Genomic DNA, 9695 nt, shown 5'->3' on the forward strand with positions numbered 1-9695 from the left:
CCATTCCAGACAATGGGTCTTTTATTTCAAGCATTACCTTACAAATAAATGTCACAATATTGTTTGGATCGAAACTCTCTCAGGAAAAACAAACAAAAAACAGACTTGGAGCAGGCATTGGTGGTTCAGTGGTAGAATTCTCGCCTGCCACGCGGGAGACCCGGGTCCGATTCCCGGCCAATGCAGAGACTGTACCATTCCAGACAATGGGTCTTTTATTTCAAGCATTACCTTACAAATAAATGTCACAATATTGTTTGGATCGAAACTCTCTCAGGAAAAACAAACAAAAAACAGACTTGGAGCAGGCATTGGTGGTTCAGTGGTAGAATTCTCGCCTGCCACGCGGGAGACCCGGGTCCGATTCCCGGCCAATGCAGAGGCTGTCTGTTCTGATTGCTTCTTTATTTAGCTTTACCTAACGAATGAAAGGCCTCCATTTGTTTAGATGGAAACAATCTCAGGAAAAATAAAACATAAAACAGACAGTGAGCAAGCATTGGTGGTTCAGTGGTAGAATTCTCGCCTGCCACGCGGGAGACCCGGGTCCGATTCCCGGCCAATGCAGAGGCTGTCTGTTCTGATTGCTTCTTTGTTTAGCTTTACCTAACAAATGAAAGGCCTCCTTTTGTTTAGATGGATACAATCTCAGGAAAAATAAAACATAAAACAAACTGTGAGCAAGCATTGGTGGTTCAGTGGTAGAATTCTCGCCTGCCACGTGGGAGACCCGGGTCCGATTCCCGGCCAATGCAGAGGCTGTCTGTTCTGATTGCTTCTTTGTTTAGCTTTACCTAACAAATGAAAGGCCTCATTTTGTTTAGATGGATACAATCTCAGGAAAAATAAAACATAAAACAAACTGTGAGCAAGCATTGGTGGTTCAGTGGTAGAATTCTCGCCTGCCACGCGGGAGACCCGGGTCCGATTCCCGGCCAATGCAGAGGCTGTCTGTACTGATTGCTTCTTTGTTTAGCTTTACCTAACAAATGAAAGGCCTCCTTTTGTTTAGATGGATACAATCTCAGGAAAAATAAAACATAAAACAAACTGTGAGCAAGCATTGGTGGTTCAGTGGTAGAATTCTCGCCTGCCACGCGGGAGACCCGGGTCCGATTCCCGGCCAATGCAGAGGCTGTCTGTTCTGATTGCTTCTTTGTTTAGCTTTACCTAACAAATGAAAGGCCTCCTTTTGTTTAGATGGATACAATCTCAGGAAAAACAAAACATAAAACAGACAGTGAGCAAGCATTGGTGGTTCAGTGGTAGAATTCTCGCCTGCCACGCGGGAGACCCGGGTCCGATTCCCGGCCAATGCAGAGACTGTACCATTCCAGACAATGGGTCTTTTATTTCAAGCATTACCTTACAAATAAACGTCACAATATTGTTTGGATCGAAACTCTCTCAGGAAAAACAAACAAAAAACAGACTTGGAGCAGGCATTGGTGGTTCAGTGGTAGAATTCTCGCCTGCCACGCGGGAGACCCGGGTCCGATTCCCGGCCAATGCAGAGGCTGTCTGTTCTGATTGCTTCTTTGTTTAGCTTTACCTAACAAATGAAAGGCCTCCTTTTGTTTAGATGGATACAATCTCAGGAAAAATAAAACATAAAACAAACTGTGAGCAAGCATTGGTGGTTCAGTGGTAGAATTCTCGCCTGCCACGCGGGAGACCCGGGTCCGATTCCCGGCCAATGCAGAGGCTGTCTGTTCTGATTGCTTCTTTGTTTAGCTTTACCTAACAAATGAAAGGCCTCCTTTTGTTTAGATGGATACAATCTCAGGAAAAATAAAACATAAAACAAACTGTGAGCAAGCATTGGTGGTTCAGTGGTAGAATTCTCGCCTGCCACGCGGGAGACCCGGGTCCGATTCCCGGCCAATGCAGAGGCTGTCTGTTCTGATTGCTTCTTTGTTTAGCTTTACCTAACAAATGAAAGGCCTCCTTTTGTTTAGATGGATACAATCTCAGGAAAAATAAAACATAAAACAGACTGTGAGCAAGCATTGGTGGTTCAGTGGTAGAATTCTCGCCTGCCACGCGGGAGACCCGGGTCCGATTCCCGGCCAATGCAGAGGCTGTCTGTTCTGATTGCTTCTTTGTTTAGCTTTACCTAACAAATGAAAGGCCTCCTTTTGTTTAGATGGATACAATCTCAGGAAAAATAAAACATAAAACAAACTGTGAGCAAGCATTGGTGGTTCAGTGGTAGAATTCTCGCCTGCCACGCGGGAGACCCGGGTCCGATTCCCGGCCAATGCAGAGGCTGTCTGTTCTGATTGCTTCTTTGTTTAGCTTTACCTAACAAATGAAAGGCCTCCTTTTGTTTAGATGGATACAATCTCAGGAAAAATAAAACATAAAACAAACTGTGAGCAAGCATTGGTGGTTCAGTGGTAGAATTCTCGCCTGCCACGCGGGAGACCCGGGTCCGATTCCCGGCCAATGCAGAGGGTGTCTGTTCTCATTGCTTCTTTGTTTAGCTTTACCTAACAAATGAAAGGCCTCCTTTTGTTTAGATGGATACAATCTCAGGAAAAATAAAACATAAAACAAACTGTGAGCAAGCATTGGTGGTTCAGTGGTAGAATTCTCGCCTGCCACGCGGGAGACCCGGGTCCGATTCCCGGCCAATGCAGAGGCTGTCTGTTCTGATTGCTTCTTTGTTTAGCTTTACCTAACAAATGAAAGGCCTCCTTTTGTTTAGATGGATACAATCTCAGGAAAAATAAAACATAAAACAAACTGTGAGCAAGCATTGGTGGTTCAGTGGTAGAATTCTCGCCTGCCACGCGGGAGACCCGGGTCCGATTCCCGGCCAATGCAGAGGCTGTCTGTTCTGATTGCTTCTTTGTTTAGCTTTACCTAACAAATGAAAGGCCTCCTTTTGTTTAGATGGATACAATCTCAGGAAAAATAAAACATAAAACAGACAGTGAGCAAGCATTGGTGGTTCAGTGGTAGAATTCTCGCCTGCCACGCGGGAGACCCGGGTCCGATTCCCGGCCAATGCAGAGGCTGTCTGTTTTGATTGCTTCTTTGTTTAGCTTTACCTAACAAATGAAAGGCCTCCTTTTGTTTAGATGGATACAATCTCAGGAAAAATAAAACATAAAACAAACTGTGAGCAAGCATTGGTGGTTCAGTGGTAGAATTCTCGCCTGCCACGCGGGAGACCCGGGTCCGATTCCCGGCCAATGCAGAGACTGTACCATTCCAGACAATGGGTCTTTTATTTCAAGCATTACCTTACAAATAAATGTCACAATATTGTTTGGATCGAAACTCTCTCAGGAAAAACAAACAAAAAACAGACTTGGAGCAGGCATTGGTGGTTCAGTGGTAGAATTCTCGCCTGCCACGCGGGAGACCCGGGTCCGATTCCCGGCCAATGCAGAGACTGTACCATTCCAGACAATGGGTCTTTTATTTCAAGCATTACCTTACAAATAAATGTCACAATATTGTTTGGATCGAAACTCTCTCAGGAAAAACAAACAAAAAACAGACTTGGAGCAGGCATTGGTGGTTCAGTGGTAGAATTCTCGCCTGCCACGCGGGAGACCCGGGTCCGATTCCCGGCCAATGCAGAGGCTGTCTGTTCTGATTGCTTCTTTATTTAGCTTTACCTAACGAATGAAAGGCCTCCATTTGTTTAGATGGAAACAATCTCAGGAAAAATAAAACATAAAACAGACAGTGAGCAAGCATTGGTGGTTCAGTGGTAGAATTCTCGCCTGCCACGCGGGAGACCCGGGTCCGATTCCCGGCCAATGCAGAGGCTGTCTGTTCTGATTGCTTCTTTGTTTAGCTTTACCTAACAAATGAAAGGCCTCCTTTTGTTTAGATGGATACAATCTCAGGAAAAATAAAACATAAAACAAACTGTGAGCAAGCATTGGTGGTTCAGTGGTAGAATTCTCGCCTGCCACGTGGGAGACCCGGGTCCGATTCCCGGCCAATGCAGAGGCTGTCTGTTCTGATTGCTTCTTTGTTTAGCTTTACCTAACAAATGAAAGGCCTCCTTTTGTTTAGATGGATACAATCTCAGGAAAAATAAAACATAAAACAAACTGTGAGCAAGCATTGGTGGTTCAGTGGTAGAATTCTCGCCTGCCACGCGGGAGACCCGGGTCCGATTCCCGGCCAATGCAGAGGCTGTCTGTACTGATTGCTTCTTTGTTTAGCTTTACCTAACAAATGAAAGGCCTCCTTTTGTTTAGATGGATACAATCTCAGGAAAAATAAAACATAAAACAAACTGTGAGCAAGCATTGGTGGTTCAGTGGTAGAATTCTCGCCTGCCACGCGGGAGACCCGGGTCCGATTCCCGGCCAATGCAGAGGCTGTCTGTTCTGATTGCTTCTTTGTTTAGCTTTACCTAACAAATGAAAGGCCTCCTTTTGTTTAGATGGATACAATCTCAGGAAAAACAAAACATAAAACAGACAGTGAGCAAGCATTGGTGGTTCAGTGGTAGAATTCTCGCCTGCCACGCGGGAGACCCGGGTCCGATTCCCGGCCAATGCAGAGACTGTACCATTCCAGACAATGGGTCTTTTATTTCAAGCATTACCTTACAAATAAACGTCACAATATTGTTTGGATCGAAACTCTCTCAGGAAAAACAAACAAAAAACAGACTTGGAGCAGGCATTGGTGGTTCAGTGGTAGAATTCTCGCCTGCCACGCGGGAGACCCGGGTCCGATTCCCGGCCAATGCAGAGGCTGTCTGTTCTGATTGCTTCTTTGTTTAGCTTTACCTAACAAATGAAAGGCCTCCTTTTGTTTAGATGGATACAATCTCAGGAAAAATAAAACATAAAACAAACTGTGAGCAAGCATTGGTGGTTCAGTGGTAGAATTCTCGCCTGCCACGCGGGAGACCCGGGTCCGATTCCCGGCCAATGCAGAGGCTGTCTGTTCTGATTGCTTCTTTGTTTAGCTTTACCTAACAAATGAAAGGCCTCCTTTTGTTTAGATGGATACAATCTCAGGAAAAATAAAACATAAAACAAACTGTGAGCAAGCATTGGTGGTTCAGTGGTAGAATTCTCGCCTGCCACGCGGGAGACCCGGGTCCGATTCCCGGCCAATGCAGAGGCTGTCTGTTCTGATTGCTTCTTTGTTTAGCTTTACCTAACAAATGAAAGGCCTCCTTTTGTTTAGATGGATACAATCTCAGGAAAAATAAAACATAAAACAGACTGTGAGCAAGCATTGGTGGTTCAGTGGTAGAATTCTCGCCTGCCACGCGGGAGACCCGGGTCCGATTCCCGGCCAATGCAGAGGCTGTCTGTTCTGATTGCTTCTTTGTTTAGCTTTACCTAACAAATGAAAGGCCTCCTTTTGTTTAGATGGATACAATCTCAGGAAAAATAAAACATAAAACAAACTGTGAGCAAGCATTGGTGGTTCAGTGGTAGAATTCTCGCCTGCCACGCGGGAGACCCGGGTCCGATTCCCGGCCAATGCAGAGGCTGTCTGTTCTGATTGCTTCTTTGTTTAGCTTTACCTAACAAATGAAAGGCCTCCTTTTGTTTAGATGGATACAATCTCAGGAAAAATAAAACATAAAACAAACTGTGAGCAAGCATTGGTGGTTCAGTGGTAGAATTCTCGCCTGCCACGCGGGAGACCCGGGTCCGATTCCCGGCCAATGCAGAGGGTGTCTGTTCTCATTGCTTCTTTGTTTAGCTTTACCTAACAAATGAAAGGCCTCCTTTTGTTTAGATGGATACAATCTCAGGAAAAATAAAACATAAAACAAACTGTGAGCAAGCATTGGTGGTTCAGTGGTAGAATTCTCGCCTGCCACGCGGGAGACCCGGGTCCGATTCCCGGCCAATGCAGAGGCTGTCTGTTCTGATTGCTTCTTTGTTTAGCTTTACCTAACAAATGAAAGGCCTCCTTTTGTTTAGATGGATACAATCTCAGGAAAAATAAAACATAAAACAAACTGTGAGCAAGCATTGGTGGTTCAGTGGTAGAATTCTCGCCTGCCACGCGGGAGACCCGGGTCTGATTCCCGGCCAATGCAGAGGCTGTCTGTTCTGATTGCTTCTTTGTTTAGCTTTACCTAACAAATGAAAGGCCTCCTTTTGTTTAGATGGATACAATCTCAGGAAAAATAAAACATAAAACAAACTGTGAGCAAGCATTGGTGGTTAAGTGGTAGAATTCTCGCCTGCCACGCGGGAGACCCGGGTCCGATTCCCGGCCAATGCAGAGGCTGTCTGTTCTGATTGCTTCTTTGTTTAGCTTTACCTAACAAATGAAAGGCCTCCTTTTGTTTAGATGGATACAATATCAGGAAAAATAAAACATAAAACAGACAGTGAGCAAGCATTGGTGGTTCAGTGGTAGAATTCTCGCCTGCCACGCGGGAGACCCGGGTCCGATTCCCGGCCAATGCAGAGGCTGTCTGTTCTGATTGCTTCTTTGTTTAGCTTTACCTAACAAATGAAAGGCCTCCTTTTGTTTAGATGGATACAATCTCAGGAAAAATAAAACATAAAACAGACAGTGAGCAAGCATTGGTGGTTCAGTGGTAGAATTCTCGCCTGCCACGCGGGAGACCCGGGTCCGATTCCCGGCCAATGCAGAGGCTGTCTGTTCTGATTGCTTCTTTGTTTAGCTTTACCTAACAAATGAAAGGCCTCCTTTTGTTTAGATGGATACAATCTCAGGAAAAATAAAACATAAAACAAACTGTGAGCAAGCATTGGTGGTTCAGTGGTAGAATTCTCGCCTGCCACGCGGGAGACCCGGGTCCGATTCCCGGCCAATGCAGAGGCTGTCTGTTCTGATTGCTTCTTTGTTTAGCTTTACCTAACAAATGAAAGGCCTCTTTTTGTTTAGATGGATACAATCTCAGGAAAAATAAAACATAAAACAAACTGTGAGCAAGCATTGGTGGTTCAGTGGTAGAATTCTCGCCTGCCACGCGGGAGACCCGGGTCCGATTCCCGGCCAATGCAGAGGCTGTCTGTTCTGATTGCTTCTTTGTTTAGCTTTACCTAACAAATGAAAGGCCTCCTTTTGTTTAGATGGATACAATCTCAGGAAAAATAAAACATAAAACAGACAGTGAGCAAGCATTGGTGGTTCAGTGGTAGAATTCTCGCCTGCCACGCGGGAGACCCGGGTCCGATTCCCGGCCAATGCAGAGGCTGTCTGTTCTGATTGCTTCTTTGTTTAGCTTTACCTAACAAATGAAAGGCCTCCTTTTGTTTAGATGGATACAATCTCAGGAAAAATAAAACATAAAACAGACAGTGAGCAAGCATTGGTGGTTCAGTGGTAGAATTCTCGCCTGCCACGCGGGAGACCCGGGTCCGATTCCCGGCCAATGCAGAGGCTGTCTGTTCTGATTGCTTCTTTGTTTAGCTTTACCTAACAAATGAAAGGCCTCCTTTTGTTTAGATGGATACAATCTCAGGAAAAATAAAACATAAAACAAACTGTGAGCAAGCATTGGTGGTTCAGTGGTAGAATTCTCGCCTGCCACGCGGGAGACCCGGGTCCGATTCCCGGCCAATGCAGAGGCTGTCTGTTCTGATTGCTTCTTTGTTTAGCTTTACCTAACAAATGAAAGGCCTCCTTTTGTTTAGATGGATACAATCTCAGGAAAAATAAAACATAAAACAAACTGTGAGCAAGCATTGGTGGTTCAGTGGTAGAATTCTCGCCTGCCACGCGGGAGACCCGGGTCCGATTCCCGGCCAATGCAGAGGCTGTCTGTTCTGATTGCTTCTTTGTTTAGCTTTACCTAACAAATGAAAGGCCTCCTTTTGTTTAGATGGATACAATCTCAGGAAAAATAAAACATAAAACAGACAGTGAGCAAGCATTGGTGGTTCAGTGGTAGAATTCTCGCCTGCCACGCGGGAGACCCGGGTCCGATTCCCGGCCAATGCAGAGGCTGTCTGTTCTGATTGCTTCTTTGTTTAGCTTTACCTAACAAATGAAAGGCCTCCTTTTGTTTAGATGGATACAATCTTAGGAAAAATAAAACATAAAACAAACTGTGAGCAAGCATTGGTGGTTCAGTGGTAGAATTCTCGCCTGCCACGCGGGAGACCCGGGTCCGATTCCCGGCCAATGCAGAGGCTGTCTGTTCTGATTGCTTCTTTGTTTAGCTTTACCTAACAAATGAAAGGCCTCCTTTTGTTTAGATGGATACAATCTCAGGAAAAATAAAACATAAAACAGACAGTGAGCAAGCATTGGTGGTTCAGTGGTAGAATTCTCGCCTGCCACGCGGGAGACCCGGGTCCGATTCCCGGCCAATGCAGAGGCTGTCTGTTCTGATTGCTTCTTTGTTTAGCTTTACCTAACAAATGAAAGGCCTCCTTTTGTTTAGATGGATACAATCTCAGGAAAAATAAAACATAAAACAGACAGTGAGCAAGCATTGGTGGTTCAGTGGTAGAATTCTCGCCTGCCACGCGGGAGACCCGGGTCCGATTCCCGGCCAATGCAGAGGCTGTCTGTTCTGATTGCTTCTTTGTTTAGCTTTACCTAACAAATGAAAGGCCTCCTTTTGTTTAGATGGATACAATCTCAGGAAAAATAAAACATAAAACAAACTGTGAGCAAGCATTGGTGGTTCAGTGGTAGAATTCTCGCCTGCCACGCGGGAGACCCGGGTCCGATTCCCGGCCAATGCAGAGGCTGTCTGTTCTGATTGCTTCTTTGTTTAGCTTTACCTAACAAATGAAAGGCCTCCTTATGTTTAGATGGATACAATCTCAGGAAAAATAAAACATAAAACAGACAGTGAGCAAGCATTGGTGGTTCAGTGGTAGAATTCTCGCCTGCCACGCGGGAGACCCGGGTCCGATTCCCGGCCAATGCAGAGGCTGTCTGTTCTGATTGCTTCTTTGTTTAGCTTTACCTAACAAATGAAAGGCCTCCTTTTGTTTAGATGGATACAATCTCAGGAAAAATAAAACATAAAACAGACAGTGAGCAAGCATTGGTGGTTCAGTGGTAGAATTCTCGCCTGCCACGCGGGAGACCCGGGTCCGATTCCCGGCCAATGCAGAGGCTGTCTGTTCTGATTGCTTCTTTGTTTAGCTTTACCTAACAAATGAAAGGCCTCCTTTTGTTTAGATGGATACAATCTCAGGAAAAATAAAACATAAAACAAACTGTGAGCAAGCATTGGTGGTTCAGTGGTAGAATTCTCGCCTGCCACGCGGGAGACCCGGGTCCGATTTCCGGCCAATGCAGAGGCTGTCTGTTCTGATTGCTTCTTTGTTTAGCTTTACCTAACAAATGAAAGGCCTCCTTTTGTTTAGATGGATACAATCTCAGGAAAAATAAAACATAAAACAAACTGTGAGCAAGCATTGGTGGTTCAGTGGTAGAATTCTCGCCTGCCACGCGGGAGACCCGGGTCCGATTCCCGGCCAATGCAGAGGCTGTCTGTTCTGATTGCTTCTTTGTTTAGCTTTACCTAACAAATGAAAGGCCTCCTTTTGTTTAGATGGATACAATCTCAGGAAAAATAAAACATAAAACAGACAGTGAGCAAGCATTGGTGGTTCAGTGGTAGAATTCTCGCCTGCCACGCGGGAGACCCGGGTCCGATTCCCGGCCAATGCAGAGGCTGTCTGTTCTGATTGCTTCTTTGTTTAGCTTTACCTAACAAATGAAAGGCCTCCTTTTGTTTAGATGGATACAAT

The 9695-nt window shown here is 45.3% G+C and overlaps 46 non-coding genes across 46 annotated transcripts; all 46 read left to right on the forward strand.

Moving 5' to 3' along the window:
- Window positions 1-114: 114 nt before the first annotated feature.
- On the forward strand, window positions 115-185 carry trnag-gcc (transfer RNA glycine (anticodon GCC)). Its single transcript has one exon. It is a non-coding gene; the product is annotated as a tRNA-Gly (tRNA).
- Window positions 186-308: 123 nt separating this feature from the next.
- Window positions 309-379, forward strand: trnag-gcc (transfer RNA glycine (anticodon GCC)). The gene has a single exon. It is a non-coding gene; the product is annotated as a tRNA-Gly (tRNA).
- Window positions 380-496: 117 nt separating this feature from the next.
- On the forward strand, window positions 497-567 carry trnag-gcc (transfer RNA glycine (anticodon GCC)). The gene has a single exon. It is a non-coding gene; the product is annotated as a tRNA-Gly (tRNA).
- A 305-nt stretch (window positions 568-872) lies between these two features.
- trnag-gcc (transfer RNA glycine (anticodon GCC)) lies at window positions 873-943 on the forward strand. The gene has a single exon. It is a non-coding gene; the product is annotated as a tRNA-Gly (tRNA).
- Window positions 944-1060: 117 nt separating this feature from the next.
- trnag-gcc (transfer RNA glycine (anticodon GCC)) lies at window positions 1061-1131 on the forward strand. The gene has a single exon. It is a non-coding gene; the product is annotated as a tRNA-Gly (tRNA).
- Window positions 1132-1248: 117 nt separating this feature from the next.
- Window positions 1249-1319, forward strand: trnag-gcc (transfer RNA glycine (anticodon GCC)). Its single transcript has one exon. It is a non-coding gene; the product is annotated as a tRNA-Gly (tRNA).
- A 123-nt stretch (window positions 1320-1442) lies between these two features.
- Window positions 1443-1513, forward strand: trnag-gcc (transfer RNA glycine (anticodon GCC)). The gene has a single exon. It is a non-coding gene; the product is annotated as a tRNA-Gly (tRNA).
- A 117-nt stretch (window positions 1514-1630) lies between these two features.
- Window positions 1631-1701, forward strand: trnag-gcc (transfer RNA glycine (anticodon GCC)). Its single transcript has one exon. It is a non-coding gene; the product is annotated as a tRNA-Gly (tRNA).
- Window positions 1702-1818: 117 nt separating this feature from the next.
- Window positions 1819-1889, forward strand: trnag-gcc (transfer RNA glycine (anticodon GCC)). The gene has a single exon. It is a non-coding gene; the product is annotated as a tRNA-Gly (tRNA).
- Window positions 1890-2006: 117 nt separating this feature from the next.
- trnag-gcc (transfer RNA glycine (anticodon GCC)) lies at window positions 2007-2077 on the forward strand. The gene has a single exon. It is a non-coding gene; the product is annotated as a tRNA-Gly (tRNA).
- A 117-nt stretch (window positions 2078-2194) lies between these two features.
- Window positions 2195-2265, forward strand: trnag-gcc (transfer RNA glycine (anticodon GCC)). Its single transcript has one exon. It is a non-coding gene; the product is annotated as a tRNA-Gly (tRNA).
- Window positions 2266-2382: 117 nt separating this feature from the next.
- Window positions 2383-2453, forward strand: trnag-gcc (transfer RNA glycine (anticodon GCC)). Its single transcript has one exon. It is a non-coding gene; the product is annotated as a tRNA-Gly (tRNA).
- A 117-nt stretch (window positions 2454-2570) lies between these two features.
- trnag-gcc (transfer RNA glycine (anticodon GCC)) lies at window positions 2571-2641 on the forward strand. The gene has a single exon. It is a non-coding gene; the product is annotated as a tRNA-Gly (tRNA).
- Window positions 2642-2758: 117 nt separating this feature from the next.
- Window positions 2759-2829, forward strand: trnag-gcc (transfer RNA glycine (anticodon GCC)). Its single transcript has one exon. It is a non-coding gene; the product is annotated as a tRNA-Gly (tRNA).
- Window positions 2830-2946: 117 nt separating this feature from the next.
- On the forward strand, window positions 2947-3017 carry trnag-gcc (transfer RNA glycine (anticodon GCC)). The gene has a single exon. It is a non-coding gene; the product is annotated as a tRNA-Gly (tRNA).
- Window positions 3018-3134: 117 nt separating this feature from the next.
- On the forward strand, window positions 3135-3205 carry trnag-gcc (transfer RNA glycine (anticodon GCC)). The gene has a single exon. It is a non-coding gene; the product is annotated as a tRNA-Gly (tRNA).
- A 123-nt stretch (window positions 3206-3328) lies between these two features.
- Window positions 3329-3399, forward strand: trnag-gcc (transfer RNA glycine (anticodon GCC)). Its single transcript has one exon. It is a non-coding gene; the product is annotated as a tRNA-Gly (tRNA).
- A 123-nt stretch (window positions 3400-3522) lies between these two features.
- On the forward strand, window positions 3523-3593 carry trnag-gcc (transfer RNA glycine (anticodon GCC)). Its single transcript has one exon. It is a non-coding gene; the product is annotated as a tRNA-Gly (tRNA).
- Window positions 3594-3710: 117 nt separating this feature from the next.
- trnag-gcc (transfer RNA glycine (anticodon GCC)) lies at window positions 3711-3781 on the forward strand. The gene has a single exon. It is a non-coding gene; the product is annotated as a tRNA-Gly (tRNA).
- Window positions 3782-4086: 305 nt separating this feature from the next.
- On the forward strand, window positions 4087-4157 carry trnag-gcc (transfer RNA glycine (anticodon GCC)). Its single transcript has one exon. It is a non-coding gene; the product is annotated as a tRNA-Gly (tRNA).
- A 117-nt stretch (window positions 4158-4274) lies between these two features.
- On the forward strand, window positions 4275-4345 carry trnag-gcc (transfer RNA glycine (anticodon GCC)). The gene has a single exon. It is a non-coding gene; the product is annotated as a tRNA-Gly (tRNA).
- A 117-nt stretch (window positions 4346-4462) lies between these two features.
- trnag-gcc (transfer RNA glycine (anticodon GCC)) lies at window positions 4463-4533 on the forward strand. The gene has a single exon. It is a non-coding gene; the product is annotated as a tRNA-Gly (tRNA).
- Window positions 4534-4656: 123 nt separating this feature from the next.
- On the forward strand, window positions 4657-4727 carry trnag-gcc (transfer RNA glycine (anticodon GCC)). Its single transcript has one exon. It is a non-coding gene; the product is annotated as a tRNA-Gly (tRNA).
- A 117-nt stretch (window positions 4728-4844) lies between these two features.
- Window positions 4845-4915, forward strand: trnag-gcc (transfer RNA glycine (anticodon GCC)). Its single transcript has one exon. It is a non-coding gene; the product is annotated as a tRNA-Gly (tRNA).
- A 117-nt stretch (window positions 4916-5032) lies between these two features.
- Window positions 5033-5103, forward strand: trnag-gcc (transfer RNA glycine (anticodon GCC)). Its single transcript has one exon. It is a non-coding gene; the product is annotated as a tRNA-Gly (tRNA).
- A 117-nt stretch (window positions 5104-5220) lies between these two features.
- Window positions 5221-5291, forward strand: trnag-gcc (transfer RNA glycine (anticodon GCC)). Its single transcript has one exon. It is a non-coding gene; the product is annotated as a tRNA-Gly (tRNA).
- Window positions 5292-5408: 117 nt separating this feature from the next.
- Window positions 5409-5479, forward strand: trnag-gcc (transfer RNA glycine (anticodon GCC)). Its single transcript has one exon. It is a non-coding gene; the product is annotated as a tRNA-Gly (tRNA).
- Window positions 5480-5596: 117 nt separating this feature from the next.
- Window positions 5597-5667, forward strand: trnag-gcc (transfer RNA glycine (anticodon GCC)). The gene has a single exon. It is a non-coding gene; the product is annotated as a tRNA-Gly (tRNA).
- A 117-nt stretch (window positions 5668-5784) lies between these two features.
- Window positions 5785-5855, forward strand: trnag-gcc (transfer RNA glycine (anticodon GCC)). The gene has a single exon. It is a non-coding gene; the product is annotated as a tRNA-Gly (tRNA).
- A 493-nt stretch (window positions 5856-6348) lies between these two features.
- trnag-gcc (transfer RNA glycine (anticodon GCC)) lies at window positions 6349-6419 on the forward strand. The gene has a single exon. It is a non-coding gene; the product is annotated as a tRNA-Gly (tRNA).
- Window positions 6420-6536: 117 nt separating this feature from the next.
- trnag-gcc (transfer RNA glycine (anticodon GCC)) lies at window positions 6537-6607 on the forward strand. The gene has a single exon. It is a non-coding gene; the product is annotated as a tRNA-Gly (tRNA).
- Window positions 6608-6724: 117 nt separating this feature from the next.
- On the forward strand, window positions 6725-6795 carry trnag-gcc (transfer RNA glycine (anticodon GCC)). Its single transcript has one exon. It is a non-coding gene; the product is annotated as a tRNA-Gly (tRNA).
- A 117-nt stretch (window positions 6796-6912) lies between these two features.
- trnag-gcc (transfer RNA glycine (anticodon GCC)) lies at window positions 6913-6983 on the forward strand. The gene has a single exon. It is a non-coding gene; the product is annotated as a tRNA-Gly (tRNA).
- A 117-nt stretch (window positions 6984-7100) lies between these two features.
- trnag-gcc (transfer RNA glycine (anticodon GCC)) lies at window positions 7101-7171 on the forward strand. Its single transcript has one exon. It is a non-coding gene; the product is annotated as a tRNA-Gly (tRNA).
- Window positions 7172-7288: 117 nt separating this feature from the next.
- On the forward strand, window positions 7289-7359 carry trnag-gcc (transfer RNA glycine (anticodon GCC)). The gene has a single exon. It is a non-coding gene; the product is annotated as a tRNA-Gly (tRNA).
- Window positions 7360-7476: 117 nt separating this feature from the next.
- On the forward strand, window positions 7477-7547 carry trnag-gcc (transfer RNA glycine (anticodon GCC)). Its single transcript has one exon. It is a non-coding gene; the product is annotated as a tRNA-Gly (tRNA).
- Window positions 7548-7664: 117 nt separating this feature from the next.
- trnag-gcc (transfer RNA glycine (anticodon GCC)) lies at window positions 7665-7735 on the forward strand. Its single transcript has one exon. It is a non-coding gene; the product is annotated as a tRNA-Gly (tRNA).
- A 117-nt stretch (window positions 7736-7852) lies between these two features.
- On the forward strand, window positions 7853-7923 carry trnag-gcc (transfer RNA glycine (anticodon GCC)). The gene has a single exon. It is a non-coding gene; the product is annotated as a tRNA-Gly (tRNA).
- A 117-nt stretch (window positions 7924-8040) lies between these two features.
- On the forward strand, window positions 8041-8111 carry trnag-gcc (transfer RNA glycine (anticodon GCC)). The gene has a single exon. It is a non-coding gene; the product is annotated as a tRNA-Gly (tRNA).
- A 117-nt stretch (window positions 8112-8228) lies between these two features.
- Window positions 8229-8299, forward strand: trnag-gcc (transfer RNA glycine (anticodon GCC)). Its single transcript has one exon. It is a non-coding gene; the product is annotated as a tRNA-Gly (tRNA).
- Window positions 8300-8416: 117 nt separating this feature from the next.
- trnag-gcc (transfer RNA glycine (anticodon GCC)) lies at window positions 8417-8487 on the forward strand. Its single transcript has one exon. It is a non-coding gene; the product is annotated as a tRNA-Gly (tRNA).
- Window positions 8488-8604: 117 nt separating this feature from the next.
- Window positions 8605-8675, forward strand: trnag-gcc (transfer RNA glycine (anticodon GCC)). Its single transcript has one exon. It is a non-coding gene; the product is annotated as a tRNA-Gly (tRNA).
- A 117-nt stretch (window positions 8676-8792) lies between these two features.
- Window positions 8793-8863, forward strand: trnag-gcc (transfer RNA glycine (anticodon GCC)). Its single transcript has one exon. It is a non-coding gene; the product is annotated as a tRNA-Gly (tRNA).
- A 117-nt stretch (window positions 8864-8980) lies between these two features.
- trnag-gcc (transfer RNA glycine (anticodon GCC)) lies at window positions 8981-9051 on the forward strand. Its single transcript has one exon. It is a non-coding gene; the product is annotated as a tRNA-Gly (tRNA).
- Window positions 9052-9356: 305 nt separating this feature from the next.
- Window positions 9357-9427, forward strand: trnag-gcc (transfer RNA glycine (anticodon GCC)). The gene has a single exon. It is a non-coding gene; the product is annotated as a tRNA-Gly (tRNA).
- A 117-nt stretch (window positions 9428-9544) lies between these two features.
- Window positions 9545-9615, forward strand: trnag-gcc (transfer RNA glycine (anticodon GCC)). The gene has a single exon. It is a non-coding gene; the product is annotated as a tRNA-Gly (tRNA).
- Window positions 9616-9695: the final 80 nt, after the last annotated feature.

This window comes from Brachyhypopomus gauderio, chromosome 19 (assembly GCF_052324685.1).
Source record: "Brachyhypopomus gauderio isolate BG-103 chromosome 19, BGAUD_0.2, whole genome shotgun sequence".
NCBI classification, from domain to species: Eukaryota; Metazoa; Chordata; class Actinopteri; order Gymnotiformes; family Hypopomidae; genus Brachyhypopomus; species Brachyhypopomus gauderio.